At 39.6% G+C, this 25796-nt stretch overlaps 1 long non-coding RNA gene across 1 annotated transcript in view; it reads left to right on the top strand.

The window, feature by feature from the left end:
• LOC145449080 (uncharacterized) overlaps nucleotides 1-25796 on the top strand; it is a 98964-nt gene that overhangs the window by 59611 nt on the left and 13557 nt on the right. The window contains exons 2-3 of the long non-coding RNA XR_013918127.1: nucleotides 12357-12455; nucleotides 25619-25733. This is a non-coding gene — a long non-coding RNA (uncharacterized LOC145449080). The remainder of the gene's footprint in view (nucleotides 1-12356; nucleotides 12456-25618; nucleotides 25734-25796) is intronic.

Below are 25796 nucleotides of genomic sequence, written 5' to 3'. Positions count from 1 at the left end.
AGATTAGGGATTCACGATACTGGAAAGTGCGAAAGCTGCGGCGTACCTGAAACCGTTGAGCATTACGTTATTCACTGCACCAAGTATGAAGGCCCCCGGGACCAAATTAGAGACACCGTTCCCTTCCGCTTGGAAACATTACTGGTCAATCCTCTTACCATGTGCACTCTGATGGAATATGTCCTACTAACCGGTCGAGAGTTATAAAGACATGAGGGATAACTGATACTCTCATCATAGATCTGGTGCAAAAGACCATTAGAAGTCGAGCACCAATATTAAACGTATACAACAACAACAACAACTCAAGTTGCGCGTAAACTGCTGGTGACACACCGTGTTGCTCATTCTGACGATGTTGTCAACATCACAATTTTTAATCATGCACTTCTTCATATAAGAATGATGCAATGCGCAAGAAGTCTTTCTTCAGTTAGGATATTGCGGTACGTTGACCATAACACCATGTTTACCTACTTGTTTCATTTGACCGTTTATGGTTCGCAATTAGCAGACAATTAACCGTTTACAACAGTATGCCTATAAAATAGGCTACAAGCTGTAAAATATCAAATGATAAGTTCACCGACAGTGCAAAATCTTCGTTGCAAACGAAATGCAGACGTCACAAATTTTTTGACTTAATGAAAAATTTTTAAAATTTTTCATTAACGCTACAATTTTGACAAAATTTTGACAAATTTCGACATGTCAAAAAAAACGCCCTAATTATCATTAACAATAGCAGAACAGGCAGCTAAGCTTGTCGGAATATAGTCGGTGTCCGTCCTTTGATAAATATGTTTCATGTTTAAGAACGTAGAATTTGCCGACACATACATTCGCTCGTTGACTAGCCCGATTCACCCGAGCCCTTGAAAGGTTCGGGTTCGTGTGTATTAGTGTGCATTCGTGTGTAGATCTATCATATTTGAGTATAATAGCTTTGCGCCTTGTTCATAAATTACAGTAAACGTGAGGTCACCTAACAGACTACTGTTCGGGACCCTTCACATAGGCTGCTGATTGATGTTGTAAGCAATGTTCCTTCTAGTTTTTCATGAGTCTGCGCAGTCCCTTGGACAACCGTGCGCTAATTCTTTTGTTCGCAGCTTAGATTTTCTATGCGCAGAGACCTTTTCCGCACTACGCAGCTTAGAAGGAACATTGGCTGTAAGTATATTAAATAGGCTATCACCCGGGCATAAACAATACCTCACCCTAGTGCTGACGGTTGGTATGCGAAATCCAGTAGACAGCTGAAGCTACCGACATGATCACCATGAGGCACATAGCAGCCATTGTTACACGCTTCTTGGTACGCTGCTCTTCGGCATTCTTTCTTCTGAAGTAATCCTCTGAAGTCTGAAGAGCAGGATAGTTCTCGGGATGGGTGCGTTGCAGTTTAAATGTATATGGACATGTTTCAAACTACGAACCTCAGCTATGCTCGGTTTCGGCGTGACTGTACGTATATGAGTATGACCTTGGTTCATGCATTCTTCTGTACCATGAAATTAGGCTAATTAACCCGAAAAAGTACATTAGTACAAATAACATAGATTTGGATCGAAATATTGGATCGAATGGATTACACTGGTCAACAAAATGAAGAAAAAAATATTTAGGCAGAATATCTGAGAGCCGTTTCTGGGGTTTTTAAGGTTGCTTATTACAAATATCTAGAGGCGGTCAAAGTAGTCAAGAAGACTACTCAAGTAGAAGTAGAAGTAGCGACGCGAAAATCTACTCAAGTACAAGTAGAAGTACTTTTTCAGAAGCAACCTAAAACTACTTGAAGTAGAAGTAGAAATTCCTGGCATAAAATCTACTCAAGTAAGTAAGTAGTTTTGAAAACGGTCATAATACGTTCTCATGTACTGTCAAAAGTTGCAAATTGAGGTATACGGAGGGTTCAGAGAGCTTGATTCATATTGATGCATCACATGAGGTATCAATTTTCGAGAGCATAAGAATTCTTCTGCATCATGGGATGCAAATCATAGTATCGCTATAGAAATCGATATGGACGCTAATCTTTGTTTACCCGAACACCCCGTTTTAGAGAACGTCATAGTGCGGCGCCCTCGCCCATCTTATAAGGTCCATAGTTTAGTCGAAGAGCAATACCAGGAAGCTGTATCGGATACGGTGTTAAGACTTTGCGAGATTAGTATACGGTAATGAAAAATATGGCGGATCGTAAAAATGCCGTACGAAAGTGAAATTTTATTTTTGGAAATTGGAGGCATTATACAGTAGCTTTTAAACTTCAACATGTAAGTTCCCCATGCAGATCCAGACAAAGGAACTGAACCTAATTCGATCTCAAACTAATGATAATGTGAATGAAAAGAGAAATACAAACACTACTTCTGAAAAGCGGAAAATGTGTTTCATGTCTCTTGTCCAGATAGCTTCAACAGTGGTCTGTTAAAACAGGTCTGACGCTCAAAAAGTCAGAGACCACTTCTCCAGATTAGGACACGCCATGCTGGGCTGCTAGATTACGATATGATTGTGGTAAATGCTAGATTGTGAAACTACTAGTTTTGAACGTTATGATGGGCCATGTTTACTGTGATGAACTATTTCATATGGACGACAATACGGCGGGAGTAAAGCGAGCCACGCTACCGCTACCTAAATTGTAGCCTCTTCACCAATACTTTCCTGAAAACATACTTGTCTCTTCATATCTTCTAATTCTGGGCTTTACTTAACTTTTATTAAAATTATATGTTAGTACTCCATGAAAACAGCCCCGAAATTCCTCAATCTCTCTTTCGAATTGGATGATCATACTACTTGTACTTGACAAACTGAAAACTGAAAATAGCGAAAAGTAAGTAAGTAGATCACAAAATATTACGAAGTAGAAGTAGACGTAGCGAAAATTCGATCTACTCGAGTTAGTACCAGAAGTAGAGGCAAACTACTTGAGCACTTCGAAAAAGTAGAAGTACTTCGTTACTGACCATCTCTGCGAATATCACATTAGTTTTGTCAGATTGGCTCTCTGTCAGAATATATATTTATACCCCTAAAAAGCCCAAAATTACTGTATTTACACTTAAATATTTCACTTAGTAGGAGGAAAATCGCCGTTTTTTTTAAAATTATATTCTGTGCATAAATGGCTATTTGACTATGAAGAACCGTCATGTTATTCTCAGTCATTCTATCATGGCATGATGCGAAATATTTGTTCGTCAAATAAGCAGTTTGTCAAGCCTAAAATTGTACTTTTGCATAACGGAAATTCATATTATCCTGTATCAATTGGTTATTCTACCAAGATTAAAGACGAGTATAAACCTATAAGATTTGTCATTGAAAGGCTACAATACTCACATGTGTCTCATTTCTTTTGACCAGTAAATGGATAATTTTCCACTGAGTCAACAAAGTGGGTATACCTATAGTAACCCTATCAAACGAGAACCTTAAATTTGGTATCTGGTATATTCGAATACCGATGAAAGATTCCAATTTCACATTAGGAGAAGTTCACAGCATGTAATTTCTCCTAAGATGTAGTAAATAAAACTTTTTATATGATCACAAAGCACCCAACTACAAACAGTTGGCCCGAAAATTCGTATCTGCATATCGAAAACTTGGAACAAACATGAGCATAAAAGTTCACTTCCTGTCCAGTCATCTTGATATATTTCCCGGTCATCTTGTTGATTAGCAAGGGGAGACGAGGTTCTACCGAGACATCAAAAATACAGAGAAAATATACCAGGGCAAAGGAGATGAACCATTGAACATATGATGTCAGACCATTGCCGTAACCTTTCGAGAAACTGCACTAAGTAGCTTACAGGCGAAAATCGTACAAAAAACAATTGCGATTTAAAATATATCAACAATATTGTATTCCAACTGATTATTTCAAATTTACAATAGGCGGTTGACGTAAAACTGATTGAATTAATGCTAATTGACGCCCACGATTTAAAATTTGGTGTTTGTTCACTTCTAATTTACCTCTGTGGGATGGCATTTGTCCTGTATGACTCGGGTTGACAGCACAGGAAGATTTGGCATCAGCAATTTAGGCATATCTACAAATCTATTAACACTTAACCCACCTCCCGCGGTCGGCCTCAGGACCGAATTTTATTGCATTTAGAAAAGGATTCATAAAATCTGAACCACAGGACTTGAACCGTCACCCAATATATCCCTGTAATCAGGAAACAAGCGCCGAACCAACTCAGCTACTCTCAAAGCGATAGAGTAACAGGTGTTTTCAACCTTTTGAAAAGAGAATTGGATTTTTGAATTTGCGACTACGTCATACATGGAGCTGATCGGGATTCGCCTGACTGATCTCACTGCAATATCAGCATTCCAAAACAACCTGAGTGAGGTTCTTACGATAATTCAGTCGATTGTAACCAGTGCTGATATACCGATGGCTACAGTTGGCTACAGTGTGTTCGACGCCAGGCGTCTTGCATTTATCGTGTTATTGTTTTGAAATGACCTAGTATCGCGGACGTTGAAATTATTCATTTTACAACGCCGGTAGCCTATATGCAAGGTTGCCATCGACATGGCTCCAGAAATAAGGACAGTCGAAAAATTAGATTAGCATGAAAAGGCGTTTTTGTACATACCTTGTATCTGTACTAGTCGTGGCATATCGCATTCCATACTTTCCACCAGAAATAATCTGCTCCAGCAATTCCTTGTTATTAGAAAGTGCTTCATGGATCTCACGACAGCTGAGATCTAGTTTTACTTTTACTCGGGGCCGTAAAAGCACTTCGTCGGCCCCCCCAAAAAAAGAAACGTTGGTATTGCCCCCTAGGGTGTTAAACCAAACTTCTTCACCTCGTTAGAGGCGCCAACCAAGAATGAATAAGGCCTCACCAAGTTAAGACAAAATAATTCTTGAGCGTATGAAGCAAAAACTCCAGTAACAGCTTGTAGTCTTGGTTCAGGACGAAGAAAGCTTATTTGCGATGTTGGAATCGGGGAATATTGCTTTGAACAATAGCGATGTGCAATCGTTGGTGAGGGATGATTTCTGGTGTTTGACAGTATGGAATGCCCAGGTACAGGTAGGCTACCCTTAGCAGCAGCTGCCTTGTAGTCTGTGGTTGTTTGTGGAAAAATTATTCATCGACTGGCTCAAATTAATGATCATGACACACTTCTTGTGTTTTGGGGTATCAATGTGAGTTGAAATAGCGATCTTTCCTACGACCTCCAGGTTAATGTCAAATTGCAGATACTGCAATGTGCGAAACATTCGCCCTTCAAGCTTCGTTGGAAACCTTCAAATTCTCTCTCATAATCGTCACGAAAAACGTTTTTACGCCTGTTCATTTAATAACTAATCAGATTTATCCTTATTTGTAGCTAAAACTATGTATGCGCAAGTGCAATATAATTTGGAAAAATTTATCAATGATTCATAGCTTTACTACTTTTTAACCAATGTGTCGACTGCACTGCGCCGGTTTTTTCACAACGCAATAAATGTTGCCTTACCCACGGCTTGAACTTATTCTGCTGTAGACCAAACAGCAGGAACCTGGTACTGCTGTTTCCTGCTAAACTGACGTCCGTTGCGGTAGCTTGGTACATACGAAACTGCTGTGCCACCAATCACTGACCTAGCTATCTCACCACTTAGAAGTCAAATCTTGTGGTGTGCAGTGCACGCCACGAGAGTTCCTTTCATTTATGATGTCATAAAATCTCGACAAAAAGCATAATTTTAGAATATTTTGCACCACATACACCAAATGGAAATGATCGAAGTTCTGCAGCGGTTGAAAACAAGACAGAATAAGGATGCAAGTCGAAAATAAGGACATTTCTTAGAAATAAGGACAGTTGAGTTTTTTCAAGACGTGGCCATTCTAAATAAAGGACAAATCTTAGAAATAAGGACGGTATGGCAACCCTGCCTATATGTAATCGCTTGTACGAGATAGTGTTATGTGTTGAAAGGAACTTTGCCGTTGTAAAACAACTAGAACTGAATTGGTTGAATTGACAGGTAGTCATACCTGCAATATGAATACAGTGCTTCACTGATTTTAGTGAGCGTTTCAAATCAGTTTATCGCATATTATGGAGCTTTGATATGACGGTACGTTTAGTACGCTACCACGGGAAACATGCGCAACATTTTCATCAGAAATGCTGCCATTTACGGTAATTTGTTGTCTCCACAATTTTCTGCTCAAACATTCGCCCAGCTATACGGAATGTTCTACGGATGATATCGATCCTACAGATGGTTCGATGGATCATTATACTGGTAATTCATCTACTATTGCAATAAACGTCTGAAGTGACTACACCGACTATTTCAATAGTCATCCAAACTTTCAATGAAACTGAATTCACCGAGTATTTATTTGTTATTCGGTAAAAACATTACATTTCTCATTCGTAATGCACTGTGTAATTTTTCTATCACTTGAGATATCTTAGGTTCTTCGATGGCCTTCAGTTTAGCGATGATAAATCTGGCAAAGTATTCGATGGCATCAGGATCAGGATCAGAATCTTATTTCAAGTGTTTGAGAATTTCCGAATCAAAGTCGTCTAGCACCTTGGTACGCTTTCTAGAGGGAGTCTGTTTTGAAGATAGGCTTGTGTCTTGGGAAGAGATTGATGGCAGGGTATAGACTGATGACAACCCAGCAAACACCCGATATCCCATGCAGTTACTGGTGTGTCCACAATTGTTCCCACTCGTCCGACCTCCCACACTTAGTTACGGAGGACTTGCTCAGTGTGCCCAACATTGGACGTCAATTTATGTAACTCCAGGTGGCTACCAGAGGAAGTGAATTTCAGAATGCTCCTTGGCCGGTCACCAATGACCATTCCAGTGGATGTCATAATGGTGTGATGCCTGGATGCCACCTACACAGGAGTTCGTCAGTATGTCCCGGCTTGGAAATCGTTTCTATGAATTCAAGTGTGCATTGTGCAATCAATGCAAGATAAGTTTTCTGAATACACTCATGATACATTTCATCATTTGTAATCTATCGGAGTGAATACGAGAATGTTGATTGATGATATGGCGATGACTTTCTATCGCGCGGAACTTCCGAAGCCCCGCTATCGCAAATTGTTAGAGATGTAATGTACGATATGGATACATGCAGCTATTTTATTGAGACATTGCCGGATCGAAATGTCCACATCAAGGAAAAATATGTTATTTCAAATACACCGTATACCCAATGCATGTGAAATCCTCCGACATGAAAACTTGACAACCGTAGTAATGGTATGGTGATGACTATTACAATCACGGAACTACTCAGTCTGCCCGGCTGCGCAAGAGGCCAGCAGCGATAATACATGGGGATTACCGATACCTGTCGAGTCGCCGAGCACGCCTGTTGCTTGAAATTCATTCAGCCATAAAACCAAAAGACTGCGTTCTTCTGTCTGGCCAGCATGCGCGCGTGATTGAATTTGAAATAACAGGTTTTGTAGTAATGGCGGAGTGACGGATTTATCACAGGAATGGTTTAGTTTAGAATAAGATACTTAACGGTGTGGATTGATTGTGCGTGCTATTGATTATTATTGATATTGTCGCTGTCATGAGTACTGGAGAGGCAGAGAACACGGAAGCTTTGTATTTGAGTGCTATATTTAGTAAACAGCAACAACCTCGATGATCATTAACTGCAATATACCGTAATGAATTTCACTATGGTTCTAGTGGCACGTCTGCGCCGCGGTTTATCATGTACGAACGAAACGAATCGACCCGCCTCTAATCGTACACGTATGCAGTCCTACTTGTAATACTATATAGTAGCGATGAGTATGATGATGATAATATTCAATATGCAATCATTGAAGTTCGATTTGCTGCACAGTGGGTTTCATGTTGTTGTAATATCCAACTTACTGTTTGATGTTTATATACTATGAAAAGTTTGACAAGAAGTTCCAAAGACTGCTAGATCCATGAAGCAAACCAGATGCAGCATCGATGAATGTAGTATAGCCTAGTTTTAGCTACATAATTTGAAAGTGTATTATAGGATGTTCCTTTACGGAATGCGAGATTGCTGAATTTGTGGCTGAAATAATTGCACCTATGCTAATGAATATTTGCATCCCAGAGTTGAATCGGCGGCAACGTCACGCGAACATTTATATCTGATCACACCGATTAAAGAATTATGCTGACGTCACAAAGCGATACCAGAATCCAGATCCAGAATAAGGCGCTGGCGCTCTACAATGAACTCAAGCAAGCATGGCCTTTGTGTAACCAAGAATATACGGCGTAGCCCTAGTCCGGCGCATACCAGGTCTATTTTAGTACTTTGTGTCGTTTAATAAGTATATAATTCACTATTGGATCTGAGTGAAGAATATTTCCGTCACGCGGATGAAATTTTCCAATCACGCGAGGAATCCGTCTGTCACGTACAACAGGTTGTCGAAAACAACCACTGATTCCAGTCTGGTTTGCATCCCATTGACCGGCATATTTATTATCGTATTTGCTGTAATTTTGTGTTGTATCCACAACAACATTATATCCATTGATACTGATCGAGGCTTTCGGTGAACATGTCGAAATGGATGGCTATAATGTTAGTTTAATGTAAGGGTATTGTACAAACAATCATTATAGTTAAGAACCCAACTTTAACCTCAGCCTAATTTAATGATACTCCAACGCTTAACCAATTATAAACTACCGTACATGAATTTTAACATGTTCATGGGGAAGACGGGTTGTCGCGATGTCGCCGTGCAACATACTTAAAATGCTTACTTATAACTTGCAATATAAAGATAACTTATAATTTACATATAACTTATCTATATGATATCTTGAAATCCCTGGTGAAAAAGAGTAGTCGCAAAAATTATAGTCACATTTAGCTCCTTGGATATCTAGCACGTTCCTCGTCATGTATTAATATGAAAGTTGAAAATTGGTTAAAGTAGATAATTATTCCATTTGAATTTTCACTTCAGCTGACAGCTGCTTAGCCTAATGTTGGCAAAATTGATACGCTTGGCCAACAAATAACAGCCGAGGTAATCTCACAATTGACGACCTAGACGCAAAGTTTAATGAAACAGCATATTTTATCTGATGTTGGAAGCAGTTAAGTTTTAGCTATTATGACACAAAACTGTTTCATAAGATTCACCTTACTTTACAACACATGGCATTCTAAGCGCTGCAGCACAAATGTAATCCACACTCCACAACACATTGCTATATATGCAAGTTCGGATATTTTTAACTGAGTTCATTCGTTAACTTTGAATATTTTTCGTGTGTTGATGATCATGAATGCAAACTGATTCTTCATGGCATAAATGCCAACTATTTTACGCATGGTAAGATAAGTCGTGAGTTCACCGTTACCTCAGCTTGCTCTGAAGAAAAGGTCATCATTACTCTATTGGCTCGCGCAATGGTTTGGAAAACCTCATGTGGCCCTTTGGCCAGAATAGTTGGTCACCGCTAGCGTTGTCAAATATATGACGTTCTCGTTCCTATCGAACGTAGCAACATTCCTTTGAATACAATTGGCTCATCGGTTGGATTCAGTCGTTGTCGTCGAGCCCCCTTAATTATAAATAATGGACTGGTGTATTGCTGGAGTACATGGCCCGTTCGCAAACCGTGTCACTGAGCGGATATGAGTCGAACAGTTGAATACGTGAGAATAGCTCTACAAAATACTGTTATTGAAAGTAGCTTTCGTGAAGTTGCTTTGCATATTAGCTCGTTGAATTCTATATGTTTAGCAGTGGTTTGGTCACATCAGGTTATATGATATGAGCGCGATAGGTCCGATATTATTGGGGTGAAAGTTTTTTTTAACCATAGAATGGAAGTATATACAGCCATGCCTTGAAGTATAAGTTTACCCGCGAAAAGGAATCCCGCCTCGTTCATAACGACAAATAGCGAGTCAAATTAATGTCCTTGCTTATTTGTTTGTTTGAGGTATTCATGGTGTTTGCCGACTACTATGGTCATTTACACTAGGCCAGTTCCTTAATTTTTTACACCGTAACTGCTGATTTGTAGAACGGCCCACTTCAAGGCTTCTATAAGACACCACTTACGCGGATGAGATGGCGAGGAGGAGCCTAGATCAACCTCCAACACTTAGATATCGGAATTCTGGGGTCAACCTCGGTCGGACTCGAACCCGCAACCCATTGGTGTTGTAGCTATGGATTATACCAGTACGCTCGCCACCAATTTCCTCGTGATTCGGCAAGATCAGGGGTGTCAAACATACGGCCCGCGGGCCGCATCCGGCCCGCCAAGCCATTTCATCCGGCCCGCGGACCAATTTTGAGTTGGCTGATATATATTTATATTATCGATCACATTTGAACAAATTTTGAGATTTTTTTGTAGGAATTGATTTCATTAAATAATGTCATAAGACAGCCAATGTCTATGGGCCACATTATTACCAGTCAACTGTGTTGTGGTTTCTTTGTAGTTACCACTGGGAAAAAGTCGGTGACTATCACCGAATTTCGAGAAGGCATTGCGTCCACACTAAGTTTAGAGTTTTACGGAAAAATGAAACAAAAAACGTATAGTTATTCACAGAACCCAAAACGCTTCTTGCTCAAAAGGTGCCCGGTCTCCAGACAAAACCGAATCCAGATTGTTCGCTAATAAAGGTGTTGCTATTGCTACTTTCTAGAATAAAATCACGATGATCCGTGGTACAATGCAATATACTATTATCTGTATATACTTGATAAAGTATTCAACTGGAAAGATAAGGCATGATTTCGGATTCAAATGGCTGGTGCGGCCCGCGAGCGATTTTAAGGTTTGAATCCGGCCCGCGACGTAATTTCAGTTTGACACCCCTTGGCAAGATAGAGTGGCTTGGGACACCAGTTGACATTGGCAGCAGATAAGCTCTAACTTAGCATCTGGATATAGCAATTACTTCAATAACCCGATTTTCAAGCTTGAATAACTGGAAACGGTACTATAGTAAATTTTAAACGAGCCCTTCCGAGATAGCGGCCGACTGTGAAGGATATTGGACATAAATTACGACAAAAATCTTAATAGGATTGCTAGGCGGTGAGATTTCACGTCACATAGGGTTACCAAAATTTGGAAATCTGAAAAGAGGACCCTTTTTCAGAATTTTCAAACTCGCAAATCCGGAGGAAAATCCTGAAAAAGTGGTGAATTTTTGCCACTCCGTGGTCGGTTCAATAAAAAAGGTCAAGTTTCTCGTTCAGCGCCCAAAATACAGTTTTGCCTTCACATTATTACGTGGTTGACTAAAAAAAGGGAAAAAGGGCGAACAACTTCCCGGGCCCGGCTCTCGAAATACCCGCCGGCGCGTTACCTCGGTGCTGATTTACTGTATCTAAGTCGATTTGGTCATATATTTAACCAAAATCTAAAAAAGGCGGACAAAATATCAAAAAAGAGGACATTTGGGCGTCCTCCAAGGACACTTGCAACAAAGTAAAAAAGAGGACAAATCCTCTAAAAAGATGACGCATGGTAACCCTAATGTCACATGACCCAACATGTATATGTCACGCACATCCAGACTAAAGTGTGAATTGAAATCGATAAACCACTAAACGCGAAAACGAGCAATCGAAGAAATAGCTTGTCTCAAACGACTTCGGACAATAGGTCATCGTTGAATATCGTGATGGTATTAAGCCTACGATTAAGGCAGAAAGATGGTTCCGTTAGCTTGCTATGCCAATAGACTCGTGATAACAGCCGGAAATATGAATCACGTCCTACTTTATTCGTTGTGATTACCTGCGTCATGTCGCATTCATGGGTGGCGAAATAGCGCAGTAGTATAATCCGCGGCTGCAACACCAAGGGGTGCGGGTTCGAGTCCGATCGAGGTCGACTTCCGAATTCCGATACCTAAGTGATGGAGGTCCACCTAGGCTCGCCACCTCATCCGCGTCAGCGGTGTCTTTCAAAAGCCTAGAGGTGGGCCGTTACGGAACGTAAGAAGAATATCGGCCTGGTGTAAATGACCATAGTAGTCGACAAACACCATGAATACCCCAAAACAAACCTGCGTCATGTCGTTTTGATATTCCTGCAATGAAATATATTTAGCTTTACGGAATACGAGTGCTCCTAAAGTCCATATCCCATTGAAGAAGAGTTGCGGCAGGTCTTTGTACTATCTGATTGATGGTGCACCGCAGCGGCTCCTAACCTCATTTCCTAGCTACTACTACTTACAGTTATATTCAATAGGCCTAACGGTAATGATATGATATTCGATGAGAATAAACCATAGTGCGGCGTTTGTCCAATTGAATTCGCTGATATCTGTTTTCAGGCTATAAATTTACGAAATAGCGCTAAAGGAATAGCAGGTTTTTTTCCGGATCCAAATTTGTGGCACTACTGTCGTTCTCCGAAATCATATTTTCCACAGGTAAAGCTTGATTAATTTATTACATAGGGCTGAGTTTATACAAGTGTTGTTGAATAGAAATCTTGCTTTATATCGTAAATATTCAAGGCCTAGTTTTGCCTGAAAACAGAAGTTGTCTAAAATTATAACAATTTGAGTAATTAGTGCCAGAGGCCAAAAACTGCCTGAGTACTGTAAAAAGTAGAAGTACGTCGTTACTAAGCACATCTTTGTAGTTTGGTAGTTTGGTAGTTTAGTTCATGCCCAAGCATCAGACTTTTTTTACGGCTCTCCGTATCCGCCGGCGTTCAGCAGCCTTCTCTTTAGGGTTACCTCCAGCTCGGGGTATTTATTACATTGGTTTTATATATTTTTTAATTTTTGTTATTTTTTAATTGCTTTTTTTGGAACAGTCAGTCATTTAAAAGTTAACTTAACGATTTTCTTTCGTAACTCGTTGTGAGCAGGTTGCAAGTTACTTAAGGTCTCGTGTTATTCCTTTCCAAGAAGACTATTAGAGACTGTAAGGACGTTGTTAGTACTTCTTTTGTGCCGAGTCTCCTCAAGGCAGTTTTGTATATGGATCTGCAGGTTCTAAGTACATAGATACCGGCATCATCTTCCATTCTATTTTCCATCTCAAGTTTCATCCTATTTCGTATGACTTTTCCTTTGTATAGGCCTATAGGATGAACGTCACTGCGTCTGTGTTATTTTTCGTGCCAATACATAGTATTTTATTTTCATCAAGATCCGTCTGACAGCTTGTTGCATCCAAGAGGAGTCTTTCCAGGTTCCTTAGGATTTTTCTTGATGATTTACAGCAGTACATTATGTGCATAATATTTTCGTTTTGGGAGCCACATTGACGGCATTTCGTCAGGGCATACGTCCCATTTTTATGCATCATTATGTTATTCTGTATTCTTTGCATTCCGAATAAGTAGCCATCGTGTGCTATTCTAAAAGATATGACTCTCTCTTTATTCTTCGCGATTTTGTTCAAGGCATCAGATTTGGACGAATATGAAATTTCAACATTCCAAATTAGATTAGATTTAGGACTAAAGCTACGCAGTATTTTTTCCAACTAGGTTGGGATTTGAATTAGAGCTACACAGTATTTTTTCAAATAAGATTAGAATTACAGTTAGAGCTGCACAAATCATTTGAGAATTAGAATTACGGAATTCTCAAATACTTGGACATTGAATGAAAAAGAATTACAGTAAAATTCACGTTCAGTTCACATCAAATCAGAGTTCTTTCCCCTAAGCATGAGAAAGGCAAATGTATGAACAAGTACACCAAACGTGGCCCGTGGCTCGTAAACTCGAAGTATAGACGAAGTGATTCTAGGAGCTCTGTCTCATTTTCTACTTCTCTTTAGCTCAGACCTTGGCATAGCATGACGCGCGGACCAAATGTGGGCTGCGAAAAGTTACTTGGAATTTTTAGACCATACTCTATTTATTTATCAATGTTAATGCGTGGACTAAAACTGTAGGCTCGGGTTATGACTAAAAAATTGCATTTAGCAGGAATTAATGAACATTTTGATATAAATTAATGAAATCTTAATCATTGTGTCCAAATCGAGAAAAAAATGTCCCGCACAAATTAACTTCAGTTTTCGACACTGGTCCAAATATAGAAAAAATTTGCAATTCAAAGGTATTCTTTGCTACAGATTTATTCTTCATATATATATCCTTTTGCTCTTCTGGTACAGTTCATCCATCAGTTTGACTTCCCTTTCTGTTATTATCTTAGTACCAGTACTGTCAGGGACATCTACAACGGACATATCCGACTTGCAATGAGATTTTTAGGCACTTTATCGCTGTCGGACATTCGATCGCAAAGATAGCAACGAATAAACTTTGGTATACTCAATAGCCCGACCGATATTGAATTTCTTGGTCGATACCGATATCCCACACCTTGGCCGAGAACCTCAATACATTCAGCCGATATTCAAAAGAAATTTCAATGGATATACATAAGCACATTTTCAAAGTTTCACAGCATTTATTTGAACATCTTTACAGCCATTGTTATACTTGAACAAGAAATAAATTAGAAAGGCTACATCTGGACACCTGTTAAGTGTAAGCAGGACCGTAACTGCCACACCCCAAACCCCCCAATTGGGGAGGGGGCGAGCTCTATGCGGGCCCAAAATTATTTCATGAATTAGCATAATTTATATGGTATTTTTGAAACTTTATACAACTTTTTCAAGATTTTTCGTGCTGTGCGCGATTTCAAGTTGCCAATTATCTCGATTTTGGGGTATACTCTTCCCACGAGAATGAATACGCAAGATTTATAGAAATGGGCATATTGGCGTTGGTCCTTACCGCGCCACGATGCACCAAGACATATAAAGTAGGCCATGTAACATGCGACTCCAAGAAGTGTGCCCGAATGATCGGCAGTGAGAAAACCTTGGCCGAAAAGTACAGCCCTAATGCTGACCGAAAACTTCGTTGTATATACAAAATACTGTCTTGGCAATCTCACAAGACAAATACCATCCCACACTGACAAATTATATGCCAGTGAAGAAATACCAATTTGAAATGGTGTTGGTCTTTCAGTTTCGTAGCCTACGTTATGGTTATTCTACATTTTGTATATAGCACGAAATACCATCATGTTAAGGAGTCGTATCAACGGGCCGTACAGTTTCCAAAACACCTCACACAGGTCTACCGGTGAATCTGATTACGTGAGCAGAGAGAATAAGAAGTTGATAGCAATATATATGCAATTCCCGATTTTATCATGAATTTTAAGAAAATGTTCGCACTTCGCGCTGGCTCACTATGCAGTAAACACACCTCACTCAGCTTTACCTGTAAATCTGATACGTTTTTTTTTTGGAGGGGGGGGGGGGGGGGGGTTGGACGAAGTGCTGAGTGTCAGATATGTGGCATATATCAATATGCTCAGTCTAACGGTCAAAGATGATAGTTTTGTGACTCCCTACCCCACGGTTGTGACGTCAGAAAATTGCCGATAATTTTTCAACTTCAATGGCCGATACCGATAATTCTTTCAAAGTGTTATATCGTCCCGATATTATCGGCTATTTACCGATTTACCGATAATTGGTCGGGCTCCAGTATATTCCATCTATTAGGGTTACTTACCATATTTGGGAATCTGGTAAGGAGGACACTTTTTCCAAAATTTTCAAACTTATAATACCGGTTGAAAGTCCTGAGTTGAAAGTAGTCAAAACCCTACTGTAGGCTCTACAAATCTAATCAGGAATGCGTTTACCGTGAAGCATATAGTTTATTCATATCCCTTGATTACGTAACCTAGTACGTCATTCAACATCAAGCCAATGCAACAAAGTATTCCGATACAATTAAATTTACAAGACACTGTTTCCGTATTCAAGTTCAAATCCTGTTTGTTGCCATTGTTACATCAGGAATTACTAAGTATTTGTTTTAGCTGTTGCAACGTACGTGGCTACATCCTAATTCATAAAATGATACAACCAGTGAACGTGATTAGCTGTCAGCCTTACTCATAAATGGTGTTATATCAAGCAAGAAAAGGTGCGGCTAGGAGTCGACATTTCAACAGGATTTGGAGCACTATACTATTTGTTTACCAAAGTCACCCGTGAACCGGTCTTTCTAGTTTATGAAGAGCACCGAGCTGGTCTCCGTGCTGAACATAATTATAGTCATATCGCAACTATGAGAAATGTCATGCTGTGAAATACATACACTCGTCTAATGCGAGCAGGTCTCAGAGTTTAGGCAATTTAATTTGAATCGACATTATGTATGGGAAAATGCGATGCTGCCTACGCAGTTGCTACTGGTTTTGCCTGCGAAAGAGGGATGTTATTGCTAACTTGCAATAAAACGATACAGACAAAAAGGCATTTTCTGGAAAATATAAATTAGATTAGATTAGCATTAAAATTAGAGCATGGAGCATTTCACAAATTAGACTAGAATCCTATTAATGGTATTCGCTCTAACTTGGTCTAATTAGACGACTATCATAATCTAGTTATCCAAGTCTGACATCGATGGTTACAACTAGGGGTGGGGGAACCCCGAAAGGTTCAGGTTCGTGTGAACGCGAAACTTTTGGAAAGGTGCTGTATGAATGCGAACATAAGCGTATGACGTCGTGTCACGTCATATTGCTAATTCCACGGTTCGTTTGTGAACGTGAAGGTCTAAATTTATGAGGTTCGAACACAGAGCCCGAACGTGAACCCAACGTTCACAATATCCCCAGTTGCAATTTGTCAAATAAATACTCTGAAGTTTTGGGAATGCAAGATGCAATATCTTTCGGATATCGGCTGAGCATAGAACGATTTTTATCGGCTCAGTACACGCTAAACATCTGATATCGGTCGGGTTCTACTGGTCAGCTACTGATATTTGCATGTATCATTTACTAATTTTTGAGCTATACATCTTCTAATATTGAACTAATATGTGGGCTACTAATATTTGCTTATAAAAACTTTTTCATCTTCCATGTGACTTATTTCCCTAACTGACATTTTAAGAATCAAATTGAAAATAATTTGACGACTCTCTTGCGAGACCGCTATGAACACACTGATGACATTAGTTTTGCTTTCAATATCAGCACACGGGCTTAATCTCTGCCAGTTATGCCTACTCACGTCTGACACTGCACCAGTAGGGTAAATCTTACTGCAACGACGTGGCATGATAAATTGATATCATATTACGTGGTGCACAGAGGCATAGCTTATCAGTTGATCAATTGCGTAATCAATGTGCTGGTAATGTGCCGATCCATGGTGTAGACTAGTGATTCTCAACCTTTTTCAGTGATCGATCCACTTAAAATCCCGGTTTCGTTGTGTGACCAACACTGCGATATGATGAAGCTAGTGAGAACGCAATTCAATGCAGTGTGAGACTTGCATGTAACGGGTCAAAAAGTTGTCTTTCCGGGAAAATCCCAGAATATCAATCAAGCTTATAAGAACCATGCAGTAAACCTAAAGATGATTACAAACAGGAATGCGCTTTTCCAACCGGTAATCCGTCTTTTACGTCGAACACAATGGAGTTCTGAGTATCATTTATCGCGGCCATGGTTGACAGATTATAACGACATTTTGGATCGGATTACTTCATTTCCCGATCAGCGTTCGCAAAGCCTTTGGAGGAAAAAATAATTCCAATTCCCATGCATAAACAATACCACGCTGCCGAATTTCGCGCTACAATCTTCCACGAAAATCTGACTCACAATACCCCATTGCCTAATTTCGCGCTCCATACAAAATGACTGGCACGACCATCTGACCCACAATGCCGCACTGTAAATTTAGCGCTCCCATCAAAGTGACTGGGAATGTGGCTTGCAGCGAATATGGATACAGACAGATTTTATTTAGGAGAAGAACGTAGGTAGAACGTCGTCTATAAACCACAAGATAAAGTCTTTGATACAATTGGAAAATTGAATAGGAAACTAATCATTAACATCGCGCTGTACTGGGCGTCACACGATCATATTTGTGAGAGTGAGTTTAGCCATGGGTGGTTAACCCGTGGCCCTCAAGAAGGTTTTAAATTCCGACGCATTGGCAGATCCACGGGGCAGTTACATTTTTGGTAGATCTTCGTACAATACAATAAAGTAGGGATGGTGTGGACGTGAGGTTCACGTTCGCGTTCTGTGTGTGAAACTCGGAAATTTAGAGGTTCGTGTTCACAACAGAACCTTGGTAGGTTCTGCACTGTGAACCTTTTGGTAAATTGTAATTTTCACTCCATTATAAGATCTTTGGCTCAAATTTATTGCATTTCAACTGCGGGCCACTCCATGCATGGTGCTGGCAGCATAAGAAATCAACGCTTAACGAGCATGCACCATGTACCTCGACAACTTTAAAAGTTTTAGTTGCTTTGTTGCAAAAATTTTCTCGGAATAACCAGTATTCCCTTTGTGAATATTTAGTGACTATCTGTTGTGAGCTTGACCCGCAATCACACAACATCACGAGCGATATACGTAGTCAGCGAATGATGCTTATTCAACCAATCAATGACATTGATATCGTCTTCTGATGTAAAAAATCGAACGGGCGTACGGGGTCAATCTTGACTTCATATCTTTACTGCATCATTAAAACCAAATCCGTGCGATTAAGGTGCTTGCTACTGCTGCATAACTTGTTGTTGTTTGTGTTATCGGTAGCGAGTATTGATACCCGTTGTACACTCTGCTCAATATCAATGTAGCAATACTCACACTCCGAACACATTGTCCGGTCTGGCTAAGACCGTTAAGGCGTAAGCGCGTAAGCTTATATTCCTTGGTAAGTCCTCGTCGAAATTGTTGGCAAAGCGACGGAATGTATTGATTTTATGCAATTATTATATCCTTTGATTACCGCTGTTGATACATTTAGCGACGTTTAGAACGCCGATATGTACTTCAGCATTGTGGCATTATGTGGACCGAGTCTTCACTACGTATCGTGTACATTAATATAGGCTATCACTTCATTGGAAGATAGGGTTGGAATTAGCAATATGACGTCACGTGACGTCACGAGGTTCACGTTCGTGTTCACACAGAACCTTTCAAAAAGGTTCGCGTTCACACGAACCTGAACCTTTCAGAGGTTCACACCATCCCTACAATAAAGTAAAATATTTTGCGGTAGATTTATCTGAAAGTAAAATATTTATTCACGTTTCGCGCAATATATTGTCACTAGATTTCTTGCTTTTTATAACGTTACCATCTCCTGAAAAGGAAAGAAAGTCAAATGTACCAGATTGAGTCTAACTATATTCGCAATTACGAGACAAAGTGTTGTCCAACATGCGACCTTGCGTCTGCGCTTGCAGTAAGATCGTAGAAACCTAGGCCTAAAATAATTTCATGTTGGCAAAATCTTGCTGTATCGATATGGTCTGGCGCCGAATACTCCTGTCTTTGCAAACTATGGGCCCAGCGATATACAGCAGATCCGCAATATACTCAAGTAACAATATTATTGACATAATATTGACCTATAAACTATGAAAAATTTCCGCACCTGGCGCGGCTATTTGCTCACGCAATGGTTCGTCAATTGCATGTGGCCCTTTAGCCGAAAATAGGTTGGTCACCACTTTAGATTATATTCGTCGGAGTATAGTTTTATTTTTAAAATGAAAGTAGTGAATTGCAGCTATCTCTGGATACACATTACTGCAGGGCCATTGCTCTGAGTGCATAGCAAACTGCTGCTTTACAGCTTTCTGAACAGCAAGGTATCTGAAATCACGCAATATTGTTCATTTCACTAGAATGATTCATAAGGTGCAAATAGAACACAACATTCATGTAGCATAGGGTTACCGTACGTTCTCCTTTAGGAGGATTTGTCCACCTTTTTCGGGTTTTTGAGAATGTCCTCCGAGATGTGCTCTTTTTTCGCGATTACTCCTCCTTTACAGGTTATAGAGCGGCGGTTCTCAACCGGGGGTCCGCAGACCCCTAGGGGTCCGCGAAGTATTCTCAGCGGGCCCGCGAAGCCTCTAAATTCGCAAAATGGTTAATATTCTAATTTGTATTTCTTCAAATTAGGGAAATAACAAGACAGTTTCACTTCATCGCTGCTAAAACTGCAGTGCTCACATCAACAGAATGGACATTTTGTTGGGGTTTGTGGTAAAATATCCTAGTCGTGCAGGTCAATCAGGGTGACTTCGAAATGTTTGCAATCCCCATTTTCTCATGTGATATACATAACCAATATTCTGGAATAGCTTATAAAGATGTGCTGCTTGATAGAAACGACTAGGCTGGACGTGAACGTTGTATGTTCATTAGGAAATGTGTTTCTCAATTTTGTTGCCATATATGTTGCGATCATACCCAAATGTCTCGTCGCAAGCGTTCCGCGTTATTAATATATTCTCCATCATATTTATTGGCGAAAATGAAGTTTCGGCACTCGTTCATATCAAATCGAAGACGCGGTTTTTTGAGATACAATCATGTATTTCCTGAAATGCGGCTGCACTGCTAGAGAAATCGCTTTCAAATAAAAGTCCACCCAATTTCTAAATAAATAGTATGATGTTATTTAAAAAAAAAAAGACATTTTGCTGCTGTTTATCACTAGCCTACAGTTAATATTTGCACATGACATATGACGGTTGCACCATAATTGAAGAAGATTTGCACTAAAATTTTGGGGGTCCGCGGGGGTCCGTGACGGTTCAAAGGGGGTTCAAAGGACGGGTTCAAAGGACGGTTCAAAGACGACAGATTCTAGTGGGAATGGGCATAACTGACGCTAAATAGGAAATTCTTGGTTCGAAAGAAAGTGACGACCTTTTTTATATTTAGTCAACCAACTTCAAGTGTGAAAGAAAACTGTATTTCTGGAGTTGTGCCAAGTAAAACTGTTTTTGGGAGCTGAGCCGGAAAGTTGACCTTATTGTGGGAGCTGAGCCCGGAACGTTGGCATTTTTTTAGTCAAACAACCACGAATTCGGGAAAAATATATCATTTTTAATGAATTTTACTCCACAATTCTGAGTCCGAAAATTTGAACAAGTGTTCTCCTTTCCCGTTTCCAAAATATGGTAACCCTATGTAACATGAATAATGTCGTGACTTCTTCAGAGAAAAGAGCTGGTTCTCTGAATACTGCAGTCAATTGAGAGATGAGGGTGTTTGTTTGTTTGGGGGGATATTCATGGTGTTTGTCGACTACAATGGTGATTTACACCAGGCCGATATTCTCCTTATTTTTCCGTAAGACCTTGGTAGCTTTCATACTCTATTTAACGTCCACTTGCGAATGAATATAACTGTATTAGTTACACGAGCTTTCGGAGCGCTGCTCCTTCATCAGGTGTCAAAGCGAAAGTAACGCAAAACCAGCAACGCAAAAATATTTTGAACAAATGCATATTATGACATCATAGGGAATGAGAAATTCCAGATTCCGAAGTCGCGCACTCTATGACGTCATAGACACACATATCAAGTTTTGATTTGAAATGCAAATAGTGAGTTGTGTGCCTAAAATCGGATTAGATAAGGTGTTTATAGGCTAATTTGAAAAGAGCAAAAGGTGTTAAGTCAAGCATTCATGGTGTAGTGAGACATACATCCTCTATCTATATTCAGCCCTTGTCGGAAAGTATCAAATTTGTCGATATATTTTTGTTCTGTAGCCTTGCGGAGAGTAGCGTCTTCCATATTCCAGACGAATACATTGATAGTCATGTCGCTCTCCGAGTGCCCAGCGGAAGAAAAATGATCACCGACAGACTTCGATTTGTTGCCTTTCGAGATATCATGTCGGTGACCATTTACTCTCTTTACTCTCCTACGTACCATGCATTCGTACATCCTTTTCGACAGCGAATCAAATATACGACATTACTTGATTTACAAGTAAAATGGCCTTTGATGTTGTGCCGGGCGGGTCCTCTTGTAATCACGGTGCTGTGATTGAGAATAGCACACGTCTTGCATGATGGCTGTCCGCAATTGTCAACGCCATTTTCTCGTCTTGGCCGAGGTAGTCTACTATTTACCAAAATGTTACGCAAGTTGCGTGGTTGCCGGATGGCTAAAATAGGTCTTCTCTGGAATACTTCATTGCATTTCGGATCGTTGATTAGTATTCGCTGATGTTTTCGTAAAATCATACGGATCTTTTCTGCTCCCGGGAAATATGTAGCGACCAGCGACACTCTGCGATCTTGTGTTTCCTCATTGTGATTTCGACTGCAATCAAGGAGCTTTTATCGTGTTACACTGAGGGCCCTTTTTATTTGATTCCTCATTAGCTGTTGATCGTAGCCAGATTTGATTAGTTCGTGTTTCAAAACTTCCAAATGTTCATTTTTGTCTTCTTCTTCGAGCAAATTTTACGAATTCGAAGGGCTTTGCTGTAGACTATTCCTTTTTTACAGTGTATTGGATGGCAACTGTGGTAGTTTAAAATCTTACCAGAGTCCGTTGGTTTACGGTAGAGTGACGTGAAATGTGGCCTTCTTCGATGTTGACAAGCGTGTCGAGGAATGAAACTGCAGTCATCGAGCTCTCCATGGTCAGACGAATGTTAGGGTGAAATTCGTTTATTGAATCATGAAACTTTTTCAGTGACTGTTCTCCATGGGTCCATATCATGAAAATGTCGTCGATGTATCTAGTATAAAATATTGGCCGCAATGTTTGTGTCTCCATGAAATCCTCCTCAAAATGATGCACGAAAAGATTTGCATATTGCATTTGCATATTCGTGCCCATTGCCGTTCCTTGACCGCTATTTTTGTAGGAGCATGATCCAAACGGCCACACCACCAACGGCTGTTGTATTGTCTAAAAACCATTATTGACAAAATATCCCGTGTACGCTACAATTACGTTTGTAAATTGGATTTTCAGTGGGACTATATGGAGATGTGCTGATATTGCTGTTATTTATTCTTTTATGTAATCTCATATGATTTATCCACAGTTCAATATCCACAGTTCAAATCAATACATTCTGCAATAAGGGTTGCATTTAAAACAAATGGTGTTTTAAAGTACTTTCTTTGAAATATGCTTTAAAAAATCTATTAAAAACAATATCTTGTTGTTTTAAGTTGTATAGGTCTAATTATGCCACAATAGTGTAAATGCTTTCTAAAAAACGACATGTAGAATGAGCCGATGGACTATATGCACCCGCTATAGTAGACGTATACGACATGGAATGGTTTTAACCCTCGAAGTCGTCGGATAAAAGTTATAGGGCGTAGCTATATAGGAATGAATGTTCTGATAATGATGATGACCGACCATAGACTGCCGCATAACGTCTAGTCCTGGTCCAAAGATAGTTTCCTATCCGTTTAAAACAGAGGTCGAGAGACTTTTTCGTCAAAGAAGTCATATGGACCCCATATTTTCAACTGTTAATACCAATCAACTGTGACGTCACTATTAAGTATTGGTGACGTAATGGCTAAAAAAACAAACAAAAAACAAAAATAACATATTTTTGAGTGCGCCATGTTTTAAATATGTTAGTTTTAAATTGATTGTTGTCTTATATGCAGGTTTTACCCCGCTGCTACAGTGGGGAGTCTGGGGAAGACTGATAATAACACCATGTAACAAAATATTGCAAAAGTTTTAGTTGGCTAAAATTGTTTATGTATTGTTTTAGAATTCCAACCTAATTACCAAAACGCCAAAATTTTTCCTGAAGTGTCCCAAACTTTGAAGAAATGTCAATTTCTCTAATATTCGATTTCCGTATTAATCACAATAATGCTTTATTGGAGGCGGGAAAACGCTAATGAAAAGGTGACTATGAACAAATGGTGCTTACTCATGCATCAAGAAACAATGAAGGAATATGCACAGATAGTGGTTATACTATAGATTATAAGAGTACATAAACACTTCAACAAATTTCCGAACTGGTTTTGTAAGGATGATTTAGATCTATAGACTGAGAAATCTGCTGGTATTATGGACCGCAAATAATCCCCCATCATGATGCAATCCCACCACTCTTGTTATCTTCTCTCCAAATCTTACATGTCCTCCTGAAGCACGTCAGTATGTTCCTCGCTTACATCACCCATATTTGAACTAATAAAATCAAGGTGAAAGTGCAGGTAGTGCGCTTTAAGGACATGCCTCACTTTATTTTTTTTTCATTTATCTCGATCATATTGTTCATCAGAGGATTATATCCATTGCTTCGTTCATTTCCAATAACATTTCAACTACATCTCGAAATTCCTTGAATTTTCACATTTAATTTAGTGAATCCCAATTAAATCATGAAGTTCGCGTTGGTTAGGAAAGGACGTAGTTTATTTTTGTCCTTGATGTTTTTGCGGCATATACACCGACTCATGATACACATATACACACGATCTGCGCATATGCATATCATGAGTGCATGACGTGCATGTGCCGCTGGACAAGGAAGTGCAGATATAGCCTTTACGGCCTTCCAAGTCATGCACCACCCCTCCATGCTATCCCAGTAATGCATGAGCGCCAAGCGGGGAAGCCCTGGATACCAGTGTTACTAATCAGGTCTTTGGTCTGACCCGGCTGGGGATCGAACCCACGACCTACCGATCAAGCAGCCGGACGCTATCTTGTCGATTGGTTAGGAATGTGTGGTTTTGGATAAATATCTACATGGGAGATGTTAAAGTCGTCATCAGAGTCATTATCTGTATCTTTAAGCCCTGTCGATTCTTCTGGAGATTTTTTGCTTGATAATATGGGCAGTGAAAACTTACTGCAATACGGAACGTGTGCTTAGGATGAGATTGCATAGAAGTATATACAATGTCAAGTCATTTTTAGTTATTCTGAATCTTGGAATATCACCCATACAGAAAATAACAGTCATCTATAAGGCTTCGATGTCCCTTCAGATTCTTTAAAAGCAAATTACATTGAATGCCGATCTGTCCTTAGCCATCCGCATGTTTCGCATATAACATGAAATGCCCAGTTTTTATCCGTGTCTCCAATCTCAATGCCAAAGTAAAGTTAATAAGTTTAAAAAAATAATTATATCTAGATTTTGTACTTAACTTGTTTCAAACTGATATCCAGACATAGATATATAAAAATCAGCCAGCAGGCAGATTACATTTGCGATGTTGACATTAATGATGAGATTATACTCACTAGATCCACAATCAGTGCATTAACAGAACAAAACGAAAGGGAATTTGAGATTGCTTGGTGTAGCCAATACTGACTAACTGAGACTGAAAAGATGAATACTACTAAGAACCAACTACAATGAAATAAATGATGTAACGGTGTGACGTTACAGTTAATAGGAATTTCAATAAATAACCTTGAAAACCATGGTGCGGGAAGTTTAACAAGCCTAAACCGACATGTTTGAACGACACTTGAGGCGAATAAATGCCAGAAACATGTTTTACCAAGGAATATGGTATAGGAACTATCAAAAAATCAGCTCAACTAAATTTTGTTACATTGTGTAATAACACCTTCACAGGTCATACCGCCACACCGTCAAATTGATGTGTAGTTCGTACGACTCAAATACATTGTGTGTGAGATAACTTTGAAATTGACGATCTCACTATTCAATCCAACATATTGTTTTATATGTGCTCTACTTGTTTTTATAGTCCTCAGAAATGCATGAACCACTGCATGTACCAATGTCACAGGCGACCGGTCATGTCACAACCTCGCTGGGACAAGAAACGGATCATATGAAAGAACGCGCATACCGAGCTCGAGGTTCGTGGTTTGAAACATATCCATCAATGTACCGATAAATTTCGTCGCATCTGCCGCGGGAAA

Source organism: Botryllus schlosseri, chromosome 10, assembly GCF_051294905.1.
Source record: "Botryllus schlosseri isolate E-star chromosome 10, Bs_hap1, whole genome shotgun sequence".
In the NCBI taxonomy this organism is placed as follows: domain Eukaryota; kingdom Metazoa; phylum Chordata; class Ascidiacea; order Stolidobranchia; family Styelidae; genus Botryllus; species Botryllus schlosseri.
The sequence above is the reverse complement of the archived record's forward strand: the minus strand, read 5'-3'. Positions and strand labels throughout refer to the sequence as shown.